The 26151-nt window shown below is 38.7% G+C and overlaps 1 protein-coding gene across 1 annotated transcript in view; it reads left to right on the top strand.

Annotated features, from left to right (window-relative positions):
* MRAP2 (melanocortin 2 receptor accessory protein 2) overlaps positions 1 to 26151 on the top strand; it is a 123591-nt gene that overhangs the window by 13995 nt on the left and 83445 nt on the right. The window lies entirely within an intron of this gene.

The following is a 26151-nucleotide window of genomic DNA, read 5'->3' as shown; positions in this document are numbered from 1 at the left end:
ATAGTGGAGCTTTTCAAAGTGGTTATGGAATCAGTTTTGTGGGTTGCAACAGGAAGTATTTTTTAACAAAATGGGATGAATAGAAGAATACCAGAATGCATGCCGCATAGTAATTGTAACTATTTCTCTTGAATATTCTGTTTCAGTCGTCTGTATATATTCCTGTATATACACATCACTGTTTTGGTTTGTAAAATAAAATGCACTTCTTTTTAAAATTTTTGTTTCTTTATTGAAATATAATTAACATACAATGTTATATTGATCTCAGGTACACAACACTGATTCAACAATTCTATATATTACTCAGTGCTCACCACGATAAGTATAGTCACCATCTGTCATCATATGTTATTACAATATGACTGACTATATTTCTTATGCTGTACTTTTCATCTCCATGACTTTTTTTAAATAACTGTAAGTTTGTATCTCTTAATCCCATTTTATCAATTTCACTTGTCCTCATACCCACCTCCCCTCTGGCAACAACCAGTATGTTTTCTGTATTGAAGAGTATGTTCTTTAGTTTGTTTCTTTGTTCATTTGGTTTGTTTTTTATATTTCACACATAAGTGAAATAATATGATATTTCTCTTTTACTGTCTGACATTTCACTTAGCATAATACCCTTTAGGTCTATCTATGCTGTTACAGAAGGCAAGGTCTCATTCTTTTTTATGGCTGAGTAATATTCCATTGTGTAGCTAGATAGATAGATGGATAACTCATTTTATTCATTCATCTATTGATGGACCCTTTGAGTTGCTTCCATATCTTGACTATTGTAAATAATGCTGAAAGAAACATGGTGGTGCAGATTTCTTTTTGAATTAGTGTTTCATTTTCTTTGGGTAAATACCCAGTAGTGGAATTACTGCATTGTAGGATAGTTCTATTTTTAATTTTTTGAAGGAATCCCATCCTGTTTTCTTTTTGTTTTTTTATTTTATTATTTTTTTAATATAAAATTAATTTTTATTGGTGTTCAATTTGCCAACATATAGAATAACACCCAGTGCTCATCTCGTCAAGTGCCCCCCTCAGCGCCTGTCACCCAGTCACCCCCACCCCCTGCTCACCTCCCCTTCCACCCCTCCCAGTTCGTTTCCCAGAGTTACAGTCTCTCATGTTCTGTCTCCCTTTCTGATATTTACCACTCATTTTTTCTCCTTTCCCCTTTATTCCCTTTCACTATTTTTTATATTCCCCAAATGAATGAGACCATATAATGTTTGTCCTTCTCCGATTGACTTATTTCACTCAGCATAATCCCATCCAGTTCCATCCACGCTGAAGCAAATGGTGGGTATTTGTCGTTTCTAATGGCTGAGTAATATTCCATTGTATACATAGACCACATCTTCTTTATCCATTCATCTTTCGATGGACACCAAGGCTCCTTCCACAGTTTGGCTATTGTGGCCATTGCTGCTAGAAACATCGGGGTGCAGGTGTCCCGGCGTTTCATTGCATCTGTATCTTTGGGGTAAATCCCCAACAGTGCAATTGCTGGGTCATAGGGCAGGTCTATTTTTAACTCTTTGAGGAACCTCCACACAGTTTTCCAGAGTGGCTGCACCAGTTCACATTCCCACCAACAGTGTATGAGGGTTCCCCTTTCTCCGCATCCTCTCCAACATTTGTGGTTTCCTGCCTTGTTAATTTCTCCCATTCCCACTGGTGTGAGGTGGTATCTCATTGTGGTTTTGATTTGTATTTCCCTGATGGCAAGTGATGCGGAGCAAATGGTGCTGGGAAAATTGGACATCCACATGCAGAAGAATGAAACTAGACCACTCTCTTGCACCATACACAAAGATAAACTCAAAATGGATGAAACATCTTTTTTTTTAATTTTTATTTATTTATGATAGTCACAGAGAGAGAGAGAGAGGCAGAGACACAGGCAGAGGGAGAAGCAGGCTCCATGCCGGGAGCCCGATGTGGGATTCGATCCCGGGTCTCCAGGATCGCGCCCTGGGCCAAAGGCAGGCGCCAAACCGCTGCGCCACCCAGGGATCCCGGATGAAAGATCTTAATGTGAGACAAGATTCCATCAAAATCCTAGAGGAGAACACAGGCAACACCCTTTTTGAACTTGGCCACAGCAACTCCTTGAAAGATAGATCCATGAAGGCAAGAGAAACAAAAGCAAAAATGAATTATTGGGACTTCATCAAGATAAGAAGCTTCTGCACAGCAAAAGATACAGTCAACAAAACTAAAAGACAACCTGCAGAATGGGAGAAGATATTTGCAAATTACGTATCAGATAAAGGGCTAGTTTCCAAGATCTATAAAGAACTTATTAAACTCAACAGCAAAGAAACAATCCAATCATGAAATGGGTAAAAGACATGAACAGAAATCTCACAGAGGAAGACATAGACATGGCCATACTGTTTTCCACAGTGGCTGCACCAATGTACATTCCTACCAACAGCGCATGAGGATTCCTTTTCTCCACATCCTGCCAACACTTCTTGTTATTTCTTCTCTTTTTAATTTTAGCCATTCTGCTAGGTGTAAGATGATATCCACTGTGGTTTTGATTTGCATTTCCCTGATTAGTTAGTGACATTGAACATCTATCATGTGTCTGTTGGTCATCTAAATATTTTGTTTTCTTTTTTGAAAAATGTCTACTTAGGTCCTCAGCCCATTTTTTAACTGGATTATTTGCTTTTTTTTTTTTTTTTTTTTTTTTGGTGTTGAGTTATGTAAGTTCCTTATATATTTTGGACATTAACCCCTTATTGGATATGTCACTTGCAAATATCTTCTTCCATTCAGTGGGTTGCCTTTTCATTTTATTGATGGTTTCCTTTGTTGTGCAAAAGCCTTTTATTTTACAGTAGTCCCAATAGTTTAATTTTGGTTTTATTTCCCTTGTCTGGAGGGACCTATCTAGAAAAGTGTTGCTAAGGCTGATGACAAGGAGATTACTGCCTATGTTTTCTTCTAGAAGTTTTATGTCTTCAGGTCTCACATTTAGGTTTTTAATCAATTTTGAGATATTATGATATATAGCTTAAAACAGTGGTCAGTTCATTCTTTTGCACGTAGTGATCAGTTTTCCCAGCACCATTTTTGACGAGTCTGTGTTTCCCATCATATATACCTACTGCTTTTGTCACAGATTAGTTGACCTTATAAGCATTGGCTTATTTCTGGGCTCTCTGTTCTGTGGATGTACGTGTCTATTTTTGTGCCATTAACATAATGTTTTGATACTATAGCTTTATAATATAACTTGAAATCTGAATCAAGGCCTCCAGCCTTGTTCTTCATTCTCAAGATTGCTCTAACTATTTGAGGTCTTTTGTGATTCCTTACAAATTTTAGGATTATTTGTTCTAGTTCAGTGAAAAATGCAATTGGTATTTTAATAGGAACTGGATTGAATCTGTAGATTGCTTTGGGTAGTGTGGAAAATTTAACAATATTTGTTTTTTCAATCCATGAGCATAGAATTTATTTCCATTTATTTGTGTCATTTTTGATGTCTTTCATCTGTGTTTTATAGTTTTCAGAGTATAGGTCTTGATTAAGCTTATTCCTAGGTATCTTATTAATTTTGGTGCAATTGTAAATAGGATTGTTTCTTAATTTCTCTTTCTGCTACTTTGTTATTATTAGTGTATAGAAACACATAAGGTTTCTTTTTTTTTAAATTTTATTTATTTATTCATGAGAGACACAGAGAGAGAGGCTGAGACATAGGCAGAGGGGGAAGCAGGCTCCCTCCGGGGAGCCTGATTCAGGACTTGATCCCAGGATCCCAGGATCATGACCTGAACTGAAGGCAGATGCTCAACTACTGAGTCACCCAGGTGCCCTGAAACACAACAGATTTCTGTATATTAATTTTGTTTCCTGCAAATTTACTGAATACATTAATCAGTTCTAATAGTTTTTTGGTAGAATCTTCGAAGTTTTCTATATATAGCTTTATGTCATCTGCAATTAGTGAGTTTTACGTCTTTCTTACCAGTTTGGATGCCTTTATTTCTTTTGTCAGAATGTTGTGGCTAGGACTTCCAGTACTATGTTGAATAACCGTAGCAAGAGTGGACATCTCTGTCTTGTTGCTAATCTTAGAGTAAAAGCTCTCAGGTCACCGTTGAGTATGTTACTAGCTGTGGGCTTATCAGATACGGTCTTTATTCTGTTGATGTATGTTCCCTCTAAACCTACTTTATTGAAAGTTTTTATCTTGAATGGGTGCTGTATTTAATCAAATATTTTTCTGCAACTATTGAGATGATCACATGGTTTCTAGCCTTTGTCTTATAATGTGATATATCATGTTGATTTGTGAATATGGAAACATGCTTGCATCCCTGGAATAAATCCTACTTGATTGTGGTGAATAACTTTTAAAAATGTATTATTGAATTCAATTTGCTGATATTTTATGGTGGATTTTTGCATCTGTATTTATTTGAAATATTGGCCTGTAGTTTCTTTTTTGTTGAGTCTTTATCTGGTTTTGGTATCAGGGTCATAGAATGAATTTGAAAGTTTTCCTTCTTCTATTTTTTGAAATAGTTTGAGAAGAATAGGTATTAACTCTTCTTTAAATATTGGTTAGAATTCACCTGTGAAGTCATCTGGCCCTGGACTTCTGTTTGTTAGGAGCTTTTTGATTATTGTTTCAATTTATTATAGTAATGGGTCTATTAAAATTTTCTAGTTCTTCTTGATTCAGTTTGGAAGAGTATACATTTCTAGAAATTTATCCATTTCTTCTAGGCTGTCCAATTTGTTGTGATATAATTTATGATAATTTTCCCTTATAATCCTTTTTATTTCCATGGTATCAATTATTATTTTTCCTTTTTCCTTTTTTATTTTGAGTCCTCTTTTTTGAATCCTGTTTTTTTTTTTATGAGTCTGGCTAAAGATTTATCAATTTTGTTTATCTTTTTCAAAGAACCAGATGTTACTTTCATTGATCTTTTTTTTGTGTGTGTGTGTGTGTGTCCCTATTTCATTTATTTCTGCTCTTTTATCATTTCTACTAGCTCTGGGCTTTGCTTGTTCTTCTTTTCTAGCTCTTTTAGGTGTAAAGTTGGGGTTTTTTTTTTGAGGTTTTTCTTGTTTCTTGAGGTAGCCCTGTATTGCTATATTCTTCCCTTTTAGAATTGCTTTTGCTACATCTCAAAGATTTTAGACCATTATGTTTTCATTTTTGTTTCTATCCATGTATTTTTTTATTTCCTCTATGGTTTCTTGATTGACCCATTTATTGTTTAGCAGCATGTTGTTTAGCCTCCATATATTCGTGTTCTTTCCAGATTTTTTCTTTTTTAAAAATTTATTTTATTTTATTTTTTGTATATTTTTTATTGGAGTTCGATTTGCCAACATATAGTATAACACCCAGTGCTCATCCCGTCAAGCGCCCCCCTCGGCACTTGCAACACTTTTGTTCTTGACTTCTGAAGAATCCTGCCCCTCCAGCCCACATTCTGAGATTAGTAAATAAATCTTCTTCACTATACCCCAGGTAATTTTCAAACTGCTGCTTCTGTACTGTGTCTTGGGTGGAGTTATTCATTTTTCTGACACTTTACAGGTGGAACTCAGTTTCCTATCACCCCTATCTCTCCCAGTTAAGCCTGCTTAGTTAAGATATTTGTAGTTTTATTAATCTTATTAGGTCAGAGAAATTTCTTTTTATTCCTAGTTTGAAAAGAGTTTTGTTTTTAATGTTTAGTGACATTGATTTTATCAGATGAGTTTTTAATTCTCCTTTCTACATTGAGTGTGATTTTATTGTTATGTTAAAAGTTTTATTAAGTTGAGGAAGTTTCCTTCTATTCTAAGTTTGTAAAGAAATGTGCTCTTTTTTAAAAATCATAAGATATTTTTTAAACATTTTTTTCTCCATCTACTGAGACAATCTGATTATTTTTCATTTGTTAATCATCTAATGGGATCATTGATAAAATATAGACATAGATTTAAAAAAATTTTTTTTCTGAACTTAAATTCTTGGGGCCAGTTGGGTGATAATTATTAGTATATTTTTAATCATTGACTTTGCTTGGCTAATATTTTATCTAGGATTTTTATGTCAAAGTTCATAAGTGGGGTTAGCATGTTATTTTTTTATTTTTTAATCATTATAGCCTGGTTTTAATATCAAAGTAATAGCTGGTCATATAACATGTGTTTTGGAATAGGCAGTACTTCATCTTTTTTTTTTTTTTTGAGGTAAAAATGCCTATATGGCAGGAATCTGTTCCTTCAACAGTTGGTAAATCTCATTTGTAAATGGTTTCATCACCTTTCCACTCATCTCATAAGGTTGGGTTTTATATTCCTGATTGTCTTTAATATTTTTAAGTATACTTAGGGTTTTCTTAGTCCATTTAGACTGCTATACAAAACACTACAGACTAGGTCATTTATAAACAACAGACATTTACTGTTCACAGTTCTCAATGCTGGAAGTCTGAGATCAAGACACCAGCATAGTAATACTTTGGCAGAGGCCCTCTTCTTTTTCATAGCCAGTACCTTCTCACTGTGTCCTCACATAATGGAAGAGGATAGGGATCTCTCTGGGGCCTTTTTTATAAGTACTAATCCCATTCATGAGAGCTCCACCCTCATGGCTTACATATCTCCTGAAGGTCCCCTCTGCTAATACCATTACCTTTTGGGGGTAGGATTTAAATATATTAACTTGGGGGAAACAAAAACATTCAAACCACAGCAAGAATTCTATTATTTTTTTTTCTTTGAGTTAGTTTTGCTAACATATTTATCTACAAAATGGTTTGTTTCATCTAACTTTTCAAATTTTGCTGGGAAAAATTATTCGAAGTATTTTCTTCTTTTTTGGGGGGCAGCCCCGGTGGCTTAGCGGTTTAGCGCCTCCTTCAGCCCAGAGCGTGATCCTGGAGTCCTGGGATCCAGTCCCACATCAGGTTCCCTGCATGGAGCCTGCTTATCCCTCTGCCTGTCTCTCTCTCTCTCTCTCTGTGTCTCTAATAAATAAGTAAAAATCTTTAAAATAATTTTTAAAGTATTTTCTTCTTTTTGATACTGCTTCTCTACCTGTAGTTAAGGCCATTTTGTCATTACCTTTGCTCTTTAGCTTTAATATCTACTAACTGTGGCTGCTTTATCATGATTCCTTTTCTTCTGGGATTAGAGAGCAGAGCCTGAGAGGACAGAGAAGAAAATGTACTATTCCTGAAATGAAATTAAGCCAAGAAAAATTGATGCTGGCATTTCCTCTGAGAAGTACTAGATTTAAGTTGTTCTTTAAAGGGAAATTTTGAAACCCTGCTTCTGAGCTACTTGGAAAGCCCCAGAAGGTATTTTCTAGGGGGGGGGGTGTATTCAGAGAATGTTAATGTTGTTTTTATTGCATAACAAATTTCTATGCAATCTTAGAGGCAAAAGGAAAAGGATCTTCTATTTTATTTATATGCTATAATTCATTGCAGAGATCATAAACACTACATGGCAACATGGCAGGTAAGAGAGAAGAAAATAAGAAAGCACTATCTCTATAATTTATTTGTAAGTCACAGTGTATGGACTGAATTCTTTTAGTTATCTGGTATTTTGCCTACCTGATGACCTCCTAAGCACATGCAGCCAAGACCCACACAAATGGCAAGAGTTTCCTTGCTTCCAGCATGCACCCAGCTACTATGGAAGTAGTAGGAAGAGTTTGTTCATGAAGTCTTTATTGTCACCCACCAATTTGATCCCCTTCATAGTTAGAATTTCTGATGTCATATGAGCTCACTTTGGACTGATACTTCTCTCTCTCAATATAATGGATTTTTAAAAATTAAGCTCCTAGTTTAATGTGCACAAATAAGTAGACCAACAATTGAAGTGCATTACAATAAATGCTATATCAGAAATATGGAAAGGATGCAATGAGAGGCAGAGAGAGAATCCCTCACTCAGCCTTAAGGAGTCATAACAGGATTCCTGGAGGAAGAATGGAAGCTTAGGTTCTCAAGCAGATAGAATCTCTTTCAAAGTGGTCATGGATGGGTAAGAGGAGTTAAGGCCAGAGGGATTCTGGGATTGGTGGTGCGGTATAAAGGTAATGATACTACATCTATGGAGGAGTCAGTTTTCTTATCTACTAAAACACTCCAGGAATGAGGAAGGAGGCAAGAGAGGAAAAGAGGGCACAAATAGTGGAGCATACCTGTCTTAATTGGAATGGCTGGTGGTGCCTTCCAGCACAGGAGACATTCAGGTCTTACACAAAGGAACAGTGCCACCTCTCTCAACCAGAGACAGTCCAAGGATGAGCCATCTGCTCCCATCTCACCTGACTGGCTTGCCATCTGCATGTGCTCTCAGATGAATGGTTTGGAGATAAGATCTCTTTCCCTGTCTATATCATGCCATTTGTTGACTTTTTCTCCTACCTTGTCATTTCTAGAAGGGAGTATCAACTAAGTCAGACCAGAGTGGTAGGAAATTGGGGCTTAGACTGATCCAGTCAGGAAAAAGCCAAACCTCAGGATGTGAACATGGATGACAGCCATGCTGGCTTACTAGCAGGCTGACCACACCATGTGCTTAGAGGGTAGCAAAAGCAAATAGGGAACCTGACATTCTCAGAGAATGTTCTGTTTCAAAAATAACTTCAAAGTTTTTGCCATAAGAAATAAAAGAAGATTGTGTTAGAGTTTCTTACAATTACATCAGTTTATATAAAGATCTTAATCTGGCCCCAGATGAAAGGTTGGCAAATTGGGACCAAGTCCCTGATCCGAAGGATTTCTTGGATGAAGGACCTGCAATAAGTAGTCCCTGGCTGACCCAGTCACAGGAATAACAGGTCTATAGCAAATATTGCAAGGCAATATGAACCACATCTCATTTATTCCTCGCTAACCCTATTAGCTCCACTATATTAATAATTCTTACTTTGTGGATGGGGCATAGATGCTAGGAGACATTACGTAACTAACCCAGTTCCTCAGCTGGCAAGCATAACATTCAGAAGTCAAGCCTAGATCTTCTCTCCTGAGCCGTTGTTCCTTTCCCTCCCCCAAACCATGGCTGTAGGTAATTCTTATAATCCTCTCTTCACCTCAGCTCTAAGAGGATCCAGGTGGGGTAGGAGGTCTAATCCTTTAAGGTCTGGCATGCCAAGTAGGGCCTCACTGGAGGGGGAAGCTCAATACAGGTCCAAAGAGAGAGCAGAGTCCAAGGTCAGAGGAGCTCACACCAAGCCAATAAATTGAACTTCAGCCAAGTTCAAGACCAGAGTCAGCGCAGCTGGAATTTTGCACATGTGAGAATGAAGAGGCCACAGATGGCAGAGTGCAGGAGTATGGAGGGGGCAGATAGTTATAGCAGGGCTCTGCTTTTTTCACCTCAAAGTTTATTCACATACTGCTCGATAACCATGAGAAAATTGTTCTACTTCTCTATTTTTCTCACTCTGAAATTAACTAAATATATGAGTACCTGTTCTGTCAGGATTTAGAGATGATTCTAGTCCTCAAGGCATTTACACCTAGAAGGGAAATAATGCATTTAAAGGATTTCCATATAAGGCCAAATATTAGAAGATAAAAGTTTTAAGTAACCTATTTTTTGGAAAACATATAAGGGAACTCTTTTAGATTATGAACATCAAACAAGATTTTGAGTGGATTTGGTATATGAACTGGCCTTTGTCAGGTAGTAGATTTTGATGGGCAGGGCTGGGGAGCAAATAGAGTGGCCTGGAAGGGCCAGGTGTAGTTTGGCTGCTTATGGAAGGGTGCTTGACGTCGGGTAAAGTTTGAGTCACATCACAGAGGATCTTATGTGTCAAGATAAGGAGTTTGTATATAACTAAGGGCAGTGGAGACCCCTTAAATGATTTCTAGCAGGAAAATGGCATGATGAGAGCATAAGTAGTGATAAATGATACTCTTCCAGAGAAAAGCCAGTGATTTAGGAAACATGGCTGGTTTATCAAAGCATTTTTTAGAAATCAAGTTTGCTATACTTTGGTGCCCAGTTTGGTCAAATATTTAGTTTACATGTTGCTATGATGCTGTTTTTTGGATGTGATTAATCAGTAGATTAAATCAGTATTTAATCAGTATTTTTAAATAATAGAGTACCCTCTTTAATGTGGGTAAGCCTCATGCAATAAGCTGCAGGCCTTAAGACTTAACCTTGAGGTTTCCTGAAGAAGAAAGAGTTCTGCTCAAGACTGTGACATAGAAACCCTGCCTGAATATTCAGCCTACTTGCATGCCCTGGACTCAAGACTGCAACATCAACTCTTGATCTGAATTTCTAGCCTGCCAGTCAGCCCTACAGATTTTGGACTCACCAGCTCCAGACACATGAGCCAGTTCTTAAAATAAATGTTGGCAAAGGCTGTCTCGTGCAGTCTTCTGGCCCCCATTTGACTAAGTAAGAATGGCCCTTGGGCCCTTGAGATGAAGAATCTACACAGCCCAACCAGGCTCATCACCTTGTGTGGGAGCACCTTTCCTGTTTCATGCTCTGTGAGTGCTCCTTTGTTCTGCTTAAATGTGTTGGAAGTGGCCCTCAGGCACATCCCCAGTTTTCAGTATTTCAGACTCCACAGGGGATGGGTCAGGGTCCTTCTAGTGTGGCAGGAGGGGGATGTTCATAGGCCAATTGCCCTGTGTTGGCTGTGCTGGAGGTGGGCCCACTGGCTGTGAGGAACCAGTGTGCCCTATTGGAGCTAATCTTGCTCTGTCTCTTCTCTACGCGAATAAAGATTTGTTCCATCCTAGTGCTTGACTTGCATTGCATTTTTCTTGGTTGCTCCAATCTAAGATGCTCCAGTCTCTGGAGAACCCTAATACATACTCCAACTATTTCCAAAAGTATTTTGAAATGGCTAAGCAACCACCTTTAGTATAGTCTGGATTTACATTCTGTAGGTTTAAGCAATTTTTTAGAGCAATGACTGAACCTTCAATAGGTTTGAGTGGTTCCTTTCTTTCCTCCCAGTTCACTGCTTATTGTCCACAAGTCACTGCCCTCTCTACCCCATCTGATGATCCTATAGCAAATGCATTGAAAGAATAGAAATGATGGGTTCGGCAGACTGAACCCTGGAATCTGGAAACCAGATTTAGTCTGCAATTGATACTAAGAAGTATTAACATGGCCTACATGCTGGCCATTCTGCCTCAGGATTTAGATATAATATGTTTGTAAGAATGAGGTAACATCTCTGAAGGAAAGCAGAAGTTTATGGAGTGAAACATATTTAAAAGCAGGGTGGACAGAAGTCTTAGAAGCTGTGACAAGAAGCTTACAGGAAGTTTGGCAATGTCAATTAGGGGAAAATGGGGACTAAGAGATAAGACATTGTTTCTCCAGGGCTGACAAACCATGGCTGTAATGAGGACTCAGTCCCAGGCCTCCTGGATGGCTCTGGTCTTCTCCACACACACACTCTGAGACTTCTTTGTGACCTAGAAGACATATTTCCTCCTCTTGGATCCCCATTTCCTTGTCTGTAACATGACAACATTGGGCCAGGTGATCTCAAAGTTCCTTTCTAGTTCTGGTCTTTTGTTACTTTGTAACTCATATTCTTGGGTCAGCTCTATGATTTGGAAGAAAATGAGATGATATTCCAGTAGACTTTGAGTTCTTCCAGTAAATGAAATTGAAATATTCATGTTTTCATATTCAAGTCCTTTGTGGGCTTTTGTTAGCATGGACAAGTTCTCCCAAATGACATCCAGACAGACTAATCAGATCATCTGACCAGACCAATGTATCCCTTCCCAGCATCCAAGGCGTTTGCATAGTTACCACTGGGAATGGGGTTCCCTCCCTGTAGCAGACAAAGAAAAAATAGCTTTTAAATGCTATAATAATGCATGGTGAAAAATTAGGCAATTCACAAAGTATTAGGAAAAAAGCAAAAAAGGTAAGAATTTTACCATTCAAAGACAGACACCATTAACACATCATTGATCATTCTAACATGTATTTTATGTATTTATATGCACACACATACAATTTTATATAATTGAGATCATATTATATAGGCAATTTTGCAAAGTTTTTTGAAATTTTGCAATATTTTTTAAAGATCTTATTTATTTATTTATGAGAGACAGAGAGAGAGAGAGAGAGAGAGAGAGAGAGAGGGAGGCACAGACACAGGCAGAGGGAGAAAAGCAGGCTCCATGCAGGGAGCCCGATGTGGGACTCGATCCAGGGTCTCCAGGATCATGCCCTGGGCTAAATGCGGCACTAAACCACTGAGCCACTGGGCTGCCCGAAATTTTGCAATATTTAAAAAATTGTATTGAAAACCTATAATTAAAATTTTTATTTAAAAAACCATTGTAGGAGGATCCCTGGGTGGCGCAGCGGTTTAGCGCCTGCCTTTGGCCCAGGGCACGATCCTGGAGACCCGGGATCGAATCCCACGTCGGGCTCCCGGTGCATGGAGCCTGCTTCTCCCTCTGCCTATGTCTCTGCCTCTCTCTCTCTCTCTCTCTCTCTCTCTCTCTGTGTGACTATCATAAATTAAAAAAAAAACCATTGTAGAGTTCAATAATTTTATTGTAAAATTAAAAAATTATACTGAAACCAATATTATACTATATGTTAACTAACTAGAATTTAAATAAAAACTTGAAAAAAGAAAATAATCTTTTTCAAGATAAGAAATTATAAAATATTTAAAGAAGAGTACTGACATAAAAGATTAGAAGATCTGCTTTCTCAACTCATAGTTGTAACATCCATGTCTAAAGATGCTGAAAAAAACATGGAAACTGAATAATAGAGAATCCTCTATTTTTTAAAGAGACTGTGCAAAACCATAAATGAAACCAATGACAAAAGCTTTGTTTGCCTCACTTTATAGATGTTAATAATTTGCCAATTGGGTCTTTCTTATTCAACAGAAAATTTTCAGGTATTATGGAGTGTCAAGTCATCACTCTATATTGCCAATGTGGAGTTGCTAGTTTTCAGACCTGTAACTCAGAATTTAAAGCAGAAATAATCAGATATTTTAAATGTAGATTTGATGAGCTCTTAAATGCCCAGAATTATTTGTTACAACGTTTTGTTTTTTTAGAAATGAAAATTCCATGAAGCATCTTCTAGGTTATTATGAAACTAGAGGAATAGAAACAATAACTCTGAGACAAAGCCTTCAATAATTTTATAATCAGACATATCTCAATGCTTTTTGGGGGAAAAGTAAGTCAAACAAACAACAGAAGTACCACTTCCCAGTGTTACAGCAACTCAGTGAACTGAAGACTTCACTACAAACATGAAGACTGAGTTAACAACTCCTCTGCAGAACCGCATGTTTGCCTTACATCAGAGCAATTTGCAGACATGAAACAAATGGCACCTGCTACATGGATCTCCTACCAGCACTAAGCACAAAAAGGATGTTTGCTCCTTTATATGAATGCTTGGCCACAAGCCACGACAGCTCTAAAATATTCAAAATGTTGGATAACTTTTTTGAATCTATGGTTTATCCTTGGGACAAATGTGTGACACTTTACTGGAGACACAGGAACACTGGTATGTGAAACCATACCCCATGGTATGACCTTCACAGGGTGATTATGAGCATCTCATGAGTGAGTTTTTGATCTAATCACTTTAAAGTGATGAGAATGGTGCCTGATCATAGTGAGCTCTTTGTAAAAGTTTATTAAATACATTTTAAAATTAACAAATACAGTATGTCTTGTTTTTCCTTTAGAGGCCTGTTTGGTTCACAATGGGGTGGGATTGGGGGTCTCAAGGTACCAGCATCTTCCTCTAGCACCTGTTTGCACCAGTGAGCAGCTCTCTGGGCCCAAGGCCTAGCTCCTCACAGACTACCTCAATCTCCCCAACTGGATTGCATCTGTCTGCATCTTGAGAAGGACCATCCTACCTAGAGAACAAAATTTCCACATTTAGGACAAGTGAAATGACTGCCCTTCAAATATGACAGGCATGTTTTATGACGTTTCCTTCCCAACTGTGTATAAATGTCAAAATGATCAAAAGAAGGATGAGAAGAGCATTCTCTCGGAACAGAAATTACTCAAAGAAACAAAAGAAGGGAAGAAAATAAGTTCAGATTGATAATAAACATTTCTGGATTATGTTACAAAGTTGTTTGGTTGGGAAAAATTACCCTGCTTAAAAAGATTAACAAATCTTTTCTGTCTAGTGTTCTCTCTGTCAGACACCATGAAGGAGCCTTGAGAAGGCTTGTCTACTAAAAGTACATCATCTTTGGCTATAGTTTGTTCAATAGAAGTGGGTAATTATTATACATTTGAATTAGTCCCATCATGTTGGCTGAGCTTTTAAATTACTTCAAATTGGATCAGTTGCAAATCTTTTCTTTTTCCTATTTAAGCCATAGTACCTGGAATTTAGATGTGTTTAATTTCCTATGAGCTGTTAATGAGGATAATGTTCTTCTTCAGAGTTGGACTAAAAGAAAAATTATCTTAAATAAGCCCCAAAAGCCTAAGAAGTCTCATGGAACTATTATGCCCTACAGACAGGAACCAGCCATTGTCAGAAGACGGATTTTAAAATAGGTATCTTTCATATGCTTTATCTACCATATTTTTTTTTACACAGGAAAATGCCAGTAACTAAATTCGCCTTTGAAGAATGGGTGGTCTTCAATAAACATTTGAGAAGATGCTAGAATGGTGGCATTTGCCAATGGATAACATGACTCTAATTCATTGACCTGCCCAAACTAACTGTAACAACAGAGATACCATTGGCAAGAGTATGCTGCAGGGTAGCCTGCTCAGGGGTAGAAGGAGGAGATTATAGAAAGCCTCAGGGTGCCTGTGAAGAGTGACTTCAACCTGCAAGTTAATAGGTCAAGTGCTTAATAAATGTTGGTGCTGTTCTTTGACTTCCCTACTTGACTCCAGTGGCTGGAGGAAACTGACAGCCTGTATGATCTGTGCCCACCTGCAGGGACATTAGGGTCCCCTTTACATTCTGTCCCTCAGGTGTAGGGTCATGAACAACATTTAAAAATGTTGTCTCACCAGTAGGCTCTCTTGCCTGGCATTTGATCTGATGTTGAGTGAGAACAGCACGGCAGTCCTTTCCTCTGACAGTCTCCACAGAAGGCTGGAGACATTCTCCGATGCATCCAATTCTCTCTCTTCACTTATAGCTCTACCTCACCGTCAACTTACCTAAATCTATCTTGAGTCTTGTAGTTGTCACCCATTTCCTGCCCAGTGAGCAGGGCTGTTTCATTTGTTCTGTGACTCCTGTGTGCAGACTTTGAGCATAGATGGCCTTCCTGCTCTCCTTGGGCATTCTAGAGCTCAGTGAGCAGATGTACGCCCACTACATCTATGCCTGTGTAGTCAACAAACTTCAGCTGGATTTGCCCTCAGCTCTGGCCTTGCCATATCCATGAACCCTAATCACTGTTCATTCACTTTAGGTCTGTGCTTACATATGTCGTTTTTATTGTTTGGAATATCTTAGTTCAATGAACACTTGTTGAGCTGGTGCTGGGTTACGTTAAGTTGCCTGTCTTTTCCACTCACACCAGCCCACGGTCATGCAAGGCTGTGGTGGAGGCAGGGTGGCATTGTGAAAAAGCAACAAACATGGGTTTTATAGTCAGACACACACAGTTTGATTTTAAGCCTTGCTCCTTGCAAACTCTCTAACCCTAGGCAAGCTGCTATAGAATCAGAATAACAATGGCACTTAGCACTGAGTATGAAAATGAAATAAGATACTGTGAGAGCACCTCTAGCCCAATGCCTGTGTTCTGTCTCCCCATCTCCCCTGCCCACAGCCTGTTCCTGTTCCACCGCTTGCCTTGAACCTAATGCAACATTTAGGCACTGACTCACAGCAGCAGGGACATCCTCTGGCTTCCTCTGGCTCTTCTCACATAGGGCTGGGCATCTGTAGCAGTAGGCATTCAACACCTAAGAGTGTAAGTGGTACAACTTAAAACAGTTTAGCACTTTATTAAAAATAAAGGCATGTTTCTACTGTATGATCCCACCATTCCTCTGCTTGGTATTTACCCAAGAGAAATGAAAGCATATTCACACACAGATTTGAAAACAATAATTCATAGCCTCTTTATTTATAATGGCTCCAAACCGGAAACAACACAAATGTCCATCAACGGGTGAATTAATAAGATGTTGGTATATCCATACAATGGAATACTACCAATAAAATAAATAATATTAGCAATGAAAAGAAAGTAACTATTAATATAGTGACATGGATTAAACCTCAAAATAATTTTGTTGAGTGGAAGAAACCAGATAAAAAGGGTACATACTATATGATTCCATTTACATAGGGTCATGATAGATATTAGAAAGTACAAACCAATCAATAGTGTCAGGCAGCAGATTGATCAGTGGTTGCTAAGGGGTCTCCTGAGAAGGCAGGCTGGTATTCTGAAAGGCTGGGGATTTTTCTCGTGCTGCCTACCTCACTATCTTGATTGTGGTTTCAAGGTTGTATGCAGATGCCAACACTTATCTACACTTTAAATATGTGCAGTGTATTCTATGTCAATTATACCTCAATAAAGCTGTTAAATTTTTTTTAAAGGAAAAAACAGACAAAAAGGACTCTGAAGCAGGCAGTTCTGAGTGGTGCCTTAAGCATTTCCTATAATTAAACAGGCCACTGTTTCATCTGGTGACAAAAATTTAATCACTTTTTAAGAACAATTCCTGTTTTGTTTTTCCGGCCCATTGGGACTACTCCTGATGCATTGCTTAGTTGCTAAGAGACTGTGCAGCACCTCCTAACCCTGCAGGAAGGTGACCATACTCCAAATCAGGCTGAGCATGCTGTGCCCATTCGTTGTAGCCACCAGTAAGTTCTTCTTCCCACCTTTGCATCTGAGTGAGAAAAAATGTCATAAACATCCATAACTTCACACAAGACCAATTTTATCTCCTTCTCCTTTCTTCCTCCTCCCGTGTCCTTCTCTAACCCTGATACAACCCTTGCTTTGATGTGCCATGGTCCCAAGCACTGTGTGCCCACAGGAAGTAGTTTCCTGAAGTAGGTTGGTTTTTACAAATTTTCTTTTTTTTTTATTTTTATTTTTTTAAATTTATTTATGATAGTCACACAGAGAGAGAGAGAGAGGCAGAGACAGAGGGAGAGGCAGAGGGAGAAGCAGGCTCCATGCACCGGGAGCCCGACGTGGGATTCGATCCTGGGTCTCCAGGATCGCGCCCTGGGCTGAAGGCAGGCGCCAAACCGCTGCGCCACCCAGGGATCCCGATTTTTACAAATTTTCTTCTGTAAACTTAAAAACGAGTTCACAAGCTCAAGGAATCAGCCTGACTTGGAATTTAGGTGTGAACATGACGCAGAGTTAATTAAAAAAACCATCAAGAACACCTAAGACCAAAGCATCTTTGTTGCAGCTGCTCAGAAGGAGATTTTTGTGACTTCCGTTCCAGCCTCTTGGCAGTAATAATCCTGAGTTCTGGAAAAGTCAGCAAGGTCAAGGGAAGCAAATGGTGTAGAAAGTGATGTTCTGATAAAGAAATGAATTTGATATATAATGTGAATATCAGCAAAATAATTTCTAAAATTAAAAACTTAAAAATAAGCCTTTGGTTAGAAAAAAATAAAGAGGACTAGATTTTATACCCCTGAGTATTAAGTTCTGGTTCAGAAATTGTAAGAACACATAGAGGAGATTCTCTGAGGTGTTAACACAGCAGAAAACTCCATTCTGGTGGGTAGTTGCCTGGTATGTAAAGAAAGACAGGAGCACCTGGGTGGCTCAGTGGTTGAGTGTCTGCCTTTGGCTCAGGTCATGATTCCAGGGTCCTGGGATTGAGTCCCACATTGGACATCCCGCAGGGAGCCTGCTTCTCCCTCTGCCTTTGTCTCTGTCTCTCTCTGTGTCTCTCATGAATAAATAAATAAAATCTTTAAAATGGAAGAGAGAGAGAGAGAAAGAAAGAAGAAAGAAAGAAAGAAAGAAAGAAAGAAAGAAAGAAAGAAAGAAAGAAAGAAAGAAGAAAGAAAGAAAGAAAGAAAGAAGAAAGAAAGAAAGAAAGAAAGAAAGAAAGAAAGAAAGAAAGAAAGAAAGAAAGAAAGAAAGAAAGAAAGAAAAAAAGAAAGACAGCAAGACAGCAGACTGGTCCAATGGAGAATAACAAGAATCTTCGACTCCTGTGACTTGAGCATCATTCAGAGATGATGAACACTCACTGGTTGTGTGACCTCAAATGACTTTTGCTAAGTCTCATTTTCCTCCTCCATAAAATAGAGATCATAGTATCACCTGTCTCATAAGATTGTTTTCAAGTGAATCACGTAGGAAAATATTCAGTAGTATTTAGTGGTAAGGACTCAATAAGTGTCACCTGCATTTTTATAGAGTCTGATTGACATATGCTTAAGCCATTATCTCCTATGACAGTTTCCCCCCAAGCTTGCCTCATCCCAGGACTCATTTGGGACTCTAGTCCACCATACAGTTCCTAGGGCCTAGCATCAGACCTCCTGAACCTGCATGTCCACGGAAGGCTCCTGGGAGTGCACTGGACAAGAGGCCCCAGAGTTCCAGGCATATTTGGGAAACATAGATGATGTTAGTAAAATTCCATATTCCCTATATCTTGAGTCTCAAATTTGGGGATCTGGTTGAAATACACGCTCCCAGCATTCCCCACCCCACAGGAAATTCTGATTTAGTTCTGGGATGGTGTCCATGAAATTGCTTTTTAAAGAAGCTTCCCATCCTCAGTGATTCTGAAGAAAAGGGCTCTCAGCCCACACTTGGAGAAGCACTGCCAGGTGTTGTCATACCTCCATTTAGACTAAAATGGGAATTCTAAGAATAGTTTACAATCTCGGGGGAAGTGTCTTATAGCTTTAAGGAACTACTTTGTCTCTCTGCCAACTATTACTCTTTCTCATCCCAGTTTAAACTGATGTTTTCGATGCCAACTTCTTTGACTTGGGGTTAAAAAGTTCTCATTTGCTCAAAGTCTACCATGAATTTGATGTATCTGTGAGGGGTTTGCAAGGTTGTGCCTGTGTAGGCCTTTTATCTGCTCTGATTACCTAATCTGATTTAATAACTCATAAGCACCCAGTAGGGAAGGATTGTGCTTGCTTACCTTGTGTGTGATGCTAGGCATTTCTGATGAGTAGAGGGTTTGAGTGAAGCATGAACAAAAGAGATGAGAGTGGGTCTGAGCATAGGAGCACTCAGTTCCTAGTAAGCCTTTCTTGTTCTGAACTTACCAGTTGCCCCATTGCCCCTCATAGTTCTGTTGTCACTTAATGCACTGAGATAAAGAAGCAGACAGATCCTTATAGTAGAGTCAGGCTACATGGACAGAGTATGTGTGGACTTCTATGCAAAGCACTTGATGGGTCAAAGATAAACACACAATCATATAAGCACCCAACAGATAGTTCTGGAAAGATGTGCAGGATGTTTGAGCTGGAAAGTATTGAGATGTAGAAGGGAAGCACAATTCTAGCAAAGAATGGCAGAGAGCTTTTCTGCTAATCCGGGGGATCTCAACCATGAGCCAAGAAATCATTTCAGTGCGACAAGTGTGCAGCCATCCACATAAACTTAAGAGCCATACCAAAACAGAATTTAGGGTAGAAGTATAACCAAAAATGTGTTGCCAACTTGGGGGAGCATCTTGCTAAATAACTGACATTTCCAAATGTGTACTAGCATGTGTGATCCATATCTTGGAGAATGTCATCCATCTCCTTTGGAAATGGATTTGTTCTGTTTTTAAAAGCCAGTCCAGGTGCTCAGTCTTATTTTTCATAATGTTCCAGTTCAAAACTACAGTTCTTGAAACTCATCTAAAATGATAAATCAGGGAGCTTTTATTTTTGTAGCTATCTCTTTTTATATATGACAATGTAAAAGCTTGAAGTTTACTTCTCCCAAGCAGCATCATTCAGAGACGATGAAGGATAAAAATTTGGGAAGCACAAAAGTTTATTCCTATCTCCAGTTCTTATTTGCTCAGAGAATTCTGGCAAGTGATTTAAACTAGTTCCTGAATGTCTTTTCCTGTGGTCCACAGCCAGTTACTGGGGGAATCATTTCACAGCGGTCATAAGAATGGAGATTACCATGTCTTCCCATAACTGCACAGGAACCCTACTCACTGGATAATAAAGAATAACAGCTTACATTTGGGAATTGTCAGGATGCAAGTCTTCTTACAAAAGTTCTGGGAATACTCAATGTACTGAATGAAGGGATTGGTTTTTTTGTTTGTTTTTCAATGGCCGCACAGAAAATCTCATTAGTATCCTTTCTTTCCCCACACACCTGTTCCATTTAGCTTAGAGGCACAGGATTAATTTGCTTTGTATCATGAACAGAGAAGTATTCAGAAAATTAAACTGTGGATCAGTTGGAAATAGACATAGTCAGAAGTGATCTCATCATTAAGTTATGTAAGTATCCAAAGTCCCACAACTCTTCCAATTTACAGAACTCAAGCCAGCTTATAAACCCTATGTATTTCTGTCCTCCAATCTTCCAGCTTTCCCTACTTTCCTAAATATGAATTAGAAATGTTTTTAGCTGCAGGTAACAAAGCCCAACAAAGTGTAGCTTAAATCATGAGGCTAGGGATCCCTGGGTGGCACAGCGGTTTGGCGCCTGCCTTTGGCCCAGGGCGCGATCCTGGAGACCCAGGATCAAATCCCACGTCGGGCTCCCGGTGCATGGAGCCTGCTTCTCCCTCTGCCTGTGTCTCTGCCTCTCTTTCTCTCTGTGTGTGACTATCATAAAAAAAATTTTTTTTAAAAAATCATGAGGCTATTTATTGTTTGCTTATAACAAGCCCAGAAGTAGATGGTGTCAGGGTTTTTGATAATTCAATAATTCCAATAAAGACTCAGACGATTCTTTTGTTTCACCATCTCTAGAGTGTTGCCATTGTTCTCTTGTCATTGAATGCTCATAAGGTGACTGGCATGACTCAGCATCACATCCTTTACATAGTTTTCAGTGCCAGAAAGCAGAAAGATAAGGAAGAGCTGCAAAAAGAGGTGGTTTGGCACGGACTAGTTATACAAGGAATGAAAGGAAGAGGACTAGCTCCTTAGCAGGGTGTAAGTTAGGAAAAGTTAGAGACAAAGAACAATATCAAGCACTTTATGTCAAGCATTATATTCACAATTGTTATCTTTTAAAATTCTCACACCAGTGCTAGGGGATCAGTACTATTAAAATACCCATTTTATAGAAATACAAATTTGATGTAACAAAATTAAAAGTGATTTTTTACAAAAATATTTCAAATGACGTTTATCCTATCGTTCCATAGAAAATATTTTCATTTCTGTCCTGGATATGAACATATGTGGCTCCTTCAAGGAAGGAATTGTTGGCTCAGCTACTAGGAGTGTCATCAGCAGACAACAGGTGAACTCAGGTGGAGGCCCCTGCAGGCTGACAGCTGCCTTTCCCAAGGTCACCCCTCCCTGAAGTGTGCCCAGGGACTGAAGGTGCTCCAGGGACTGAGGTGGGTGAGAGAATGCAGAACAGCTATTCTGGCCCACCAGGGGACAACTCTGATAGACCAATTCATCTAGACTTCTCCCTCTGCCCATCCTCCTTGCTTTCTCTTTTCCAGAGTTTGTTGATCTGAAGGGCTTCCTGAGAAACATCTTGAACCCAACTCAGTCTTAGAGTCTGTTTCCCAGAAAAATCAAACTGTGACAATTTTGAATAACCTTTCTACCTCTTGTCTACATATATAGTATGTTTATTTTATATTGCAGACATACCCAGGTACTTTTAATTTCTAAACTTAACATCCTATTCTGAACATTTCCTCACATTACATAGCCTTTTAAATTACCTATTTAAAATGTAAAGCTAAAGTAATATAACATATTACAGATGTTGGAAAAAAAGAAGAGAAAGTTACCCATAATCCTACTACCAAACATAGTTGATTGATATTTTGATATATTTCCTTATTTTTTCCTCGAATAGTTTGAGAAGGTTATAATCACATGTATACATAGTGTCCTTTTTCACATTCTTTGAACTTTATTTATTTTTATGCTCTCCCTTGAGCCAGAAAAGATTAAAGACAGGATATAAAATTACATAAATTTAGTAAAATGTAAGTTGGACACCAGCTAGGACCTCCTATTCTTCAGATATTTTTGTAAACATACATCTGACACTTGAACACATGACGAATGAGAATTCAGAGCCCTTCTAAGGGTTTTGAGAGTTTCCTATTACTCATTTATCATATTTTTTGTTCCAGCTTTCTGTCTGCCTAAAGGAGACAACTAGCTGCATGAATCTTGCTATGTCAATCTGGATGTTAAGCATAGGACCTTCACCAGTTTTCTCACACAAACCACCCACAAAATAAACAAAACCAAAACCAAAATCTACTTTCCCCAAAACATTTTGTGACTTTGCTTGCTTCTCCAAAGTTTGGGAGACCCTGGGATGCAAAGCCTTCTGCTCTCTTGCTGGCCTCTATGTCCTTCCTCTTCTGCTGGAGCAACCAACAAATTCTTCTCTTCACCTCAAGCATAACAGTTCCACTCACCTTGGGGCCCTTCAGGCGGTGCTTCTCCCCCAAAGCAGCTGATTCTGATTCAGATTATTTCCTCAACAAGGTCAGGTCTTGTCCTAAAGGACTTCGCTGTTTCTCAAGGCTAAGAAAAGAAAAATGCTTTTGGATTTCTACATTAAAATTAGAAGGTGAGGAAATTGGTCAGAGAGAAAATAAAAGAAAAAGAATATGATGCCAGGAGAGAGAGAACAGTACATAAAGTGTATGTTATGAAGTGCCTGCATTTGAAAAGTTGCTAGGGAGGGCAGAGGAAGGGTCAAAGTCAAGCAACATGATAAAGAAGTATTTGACTAACTTAGTAGCTAATGGGGCCTGAAGAACAGAAGAGATGGTGAAATCAAAGATAACACCAGAATTAGGAGTCGGGGACTAGGGAAAGTGGCCCCACTCTGAGATGAAATGTGGAACTTGGTAAGGAAGGCCAGATTGGGGGGGAAGTCAATGCATATATCTTTGCTGGTAAGAATCCAGCTAGATTTGTTTGTAAATGGACACAGTGTGTATGTATAAACGGTACTGGGAGCATTATTTGCCCTGTTTTGGCTCCTGGCTGCCTGTAAACATTTGCGAAGAACTATGGAATGACACTGTACCATCGCATCTGTCCAAAGAGAAGAGGAGATTTATAGTAGGAGATGGGATGAATCAAAATATTTTTGGTAGGGATCAGATGATAGGGTGGTGTGGAGAGATGGATTAATGGAGCAAATAAGATTGTACCTATGAATTCTAGAGTGTCCACAGTTAGAGATTTTCTTTTGTGTTATTTTGTCTGTCAGGGTGTTGGTGTTATTTTGTGAAAAAGGAAGGAATCGTGCTGGGAATGAAAAATGATTTTCAGCCACTTGCTGCTTTAACTCTGTTACCATGGCAACCAATTTCCTCAGCCAGGAGGGAGGATTTTACTACAGAAACACCCTATATTGGACTGTTGTGATTTCAAAGGAAAATATTTACAGCTCAGTCAGTATAGCTCTTCCAGTTGAGACTGTGACAGCATGGCCCTATAAACTCGATTTCAGTGATTTCTGAAGAGTTTTTCCATTACTGACTCCAAGTAACATCACTATTTTTGACCATGCCATGGGTTTGCTGTAGGAGGCATAGCCCATGTTGGTTGGGGTTCATTTATCTTTTCCTTTCATCTCTATCAGTGATAAAATTAGATGATCCCCTTTGAAGTTAAAGCAAACCAAAAGACTAAAATAATTGTGTGACAGATGTGGTTGGGCCCTGTGGACAACTTTTGTCCTCATCTCATGACTGGCTTGGAGCAGAACTCTGGAGTCTCCTCATTTTTCCAAATAAAAAGCCTCTTCCTCAAACATTGGTGAGAAATGGAAATTTCACTGCAGGCTTGATGGGGAAGCTGGTTGACTTCAGAGAGCTCAGAGCCTTTCCCTTCCTCTCCACTGTGGGCAATTTTCCTCTTGTCTTTTTTGTAGCCAGCTGCAGTCTCCCCTGTTGTCTCTCTGAACCACTCCCCCTCTCTCCAGCACTTCCCTCCTTTGGGTACCCTCAACTCCCTCCACATCTCCATTTTTAGATTGACAGAGGGTGCTGCAAACTCTTCCAGCTGGGCCTCACACTCATCTCCTCAAATTCTCTTTGAAGGAAGCCAGAGGTCACCATACTCATGGCTTTGTGCTCCACAAATAAAATCCTTCACTTACCAGAATACTTCCTCCTTAGATCATAGGGGGTACTCATATATAAAAATTGTCTTCTCTGTTTGCTTGTTTGTGTTAAAAACTATATGAGATATTTTTTATTTCTGCAAGTGTTTGGTGTGGAAACCAGGTTTCTTGGCTGTTGAAGTAGAGCACCTCTCCAGATTCCTATAACAAAAGCTGGATGTGCTGTTCTGCACCAAAAGTATAGAGAATGAGACTAAGAGTCTGAGGCTTTCAGAGTCAGATTGTTTTCCTCCTTCTAGTGTAAGATTGCTTCCAACCTTAATTAGCAAGGTGTGGTTCTGATTTGAACTGAGCACTTGATTATAGCATTCAGATGATTGTTTCTCTTATTCCTCTTCCCATCCCATAGTGGTATTTTCCATTTTGAAAGATGAGCTTATTAATGAAATTAATCTGAATTGATAAATCATTTGTGTATTAAGGGAGGCTTCAAGGAGGGGTGGATAATGAGAATTCTTGCATCTTTCCAGACCTATTCTGGAACCAGCAATACTTCACTCTCAAACATAGTTCATCAGAGAATTAAATACATAGGATCAGCTTGCAAACACTCATCACCAAATGCTTTTTAACTTTTCTTTCAAACTGTCCTTAACTTCACCTAAAACAGAAAGTCTCTCATTCACTTTTTATTCATGCATAGGCTTGTTGAGAACCTGTTATGAACTTTGGACATATGGACATATATTATGGACATTACATTTTTCATATTCTTGAATTTGCTTCTGGCAGTGTTGACTTTTTTTTAAATGGCAGTCCAAAACCTCCCCTAGACCTAGAATCTGAGGTTCTTATTTTTTTAAGTTTATTTTTTTATTTAGTAATCTCTTTACCCATCACGGGGCTCAAACTCGCAACAATCAAAAGTTGTGTGCTCTTCCGACTGAGCCATCCAGGTGCCCCTGAGTTTCTTTAGGTGAACAAAAAAGCACCACACTTCTATTTTTTGAGAAAAGATAAGACTAATTCAGGACTTCAAAAAATTTAAATGTTTGGCATAATAAGAAACTTCCTTCTGAATTCTTAATCAAAACACCAGTAACACCTATACTTTCTTTTAATTTTAGCTGTGTGAATTAAAATATTTTAAGAGTCCTTATTTTTACTTCCCCTCTAAATGCAGACATGGTGCTAGAAGATAGTAATGTGAAGACTGATGAAGACACAATCTCTTTTCTCAAGAGGGGAGAATTAAAAGTAGGGGAGCTAAAAGGGTAATAAATAGTCTATTGCAGTAATAAAGACAATGACAGAGGTATGCCTAGAATGCAAAGCCAGGAGACCCAAGAGTGACTAACTAGCCTAAAGAAATGGGAGGAAGTCAGAAAGTTTTCTCAGGGTGTGCTGACACTGGTATTGAAGGGCCAAGATGAGTTTACCTCATTCGGGCACTGTATAAAGGGGCAAGTGTGCTCCAGGCTGAGGAAACTTGAAGTAAGGTGTATAAAATATTGATTGGCAAATGAAACCATGATTTAAAAAACCACAACACAACGTATTGAAAATCTATTATGTGCCAGGCACCATGTGCTACCAATTTCTAGGTTATTCATAATTCAAAGCTCTCTAGGGAACGTTGTTTTTATTATTCCTCCTCTATAGGTGAGGAAACAAAGATTTAATGAGGATGAGTACATGGCCTAAGGTTTATTGTATGATTCACTGCAAGTTCAGCCTAGTTGGGTCTGACTTCTGTGGCGTTTCATCCTATTTCTCTGGTGTAGATTCAATATGAAATTGAACTGAAAGAAGACATTAGTATTTCTGGTTGATTCATTTTCCCAGTAAGTCATATGATAATTTATTACAATTACGGATAATGTGATCAATTATGA

The sequence above is a fragment of the Canis lupus genome, chromosome 7 (assembly GCF_048164855.1).
Source record: "Canis lupus baileyi chromosome 7, mCanLup2.hap1, whole genome shotgun sequence".
NCBI lineage: Eukaryota > Metazoa > Chordata > Mammalia > Carnivora > Canidae > Canis > Canis lupus.
The sequence above is the reverse complement of the archived record's forward strand: the minus strand, read 5'-3'. Positions and strand labels throughout refer to the sequence as shown.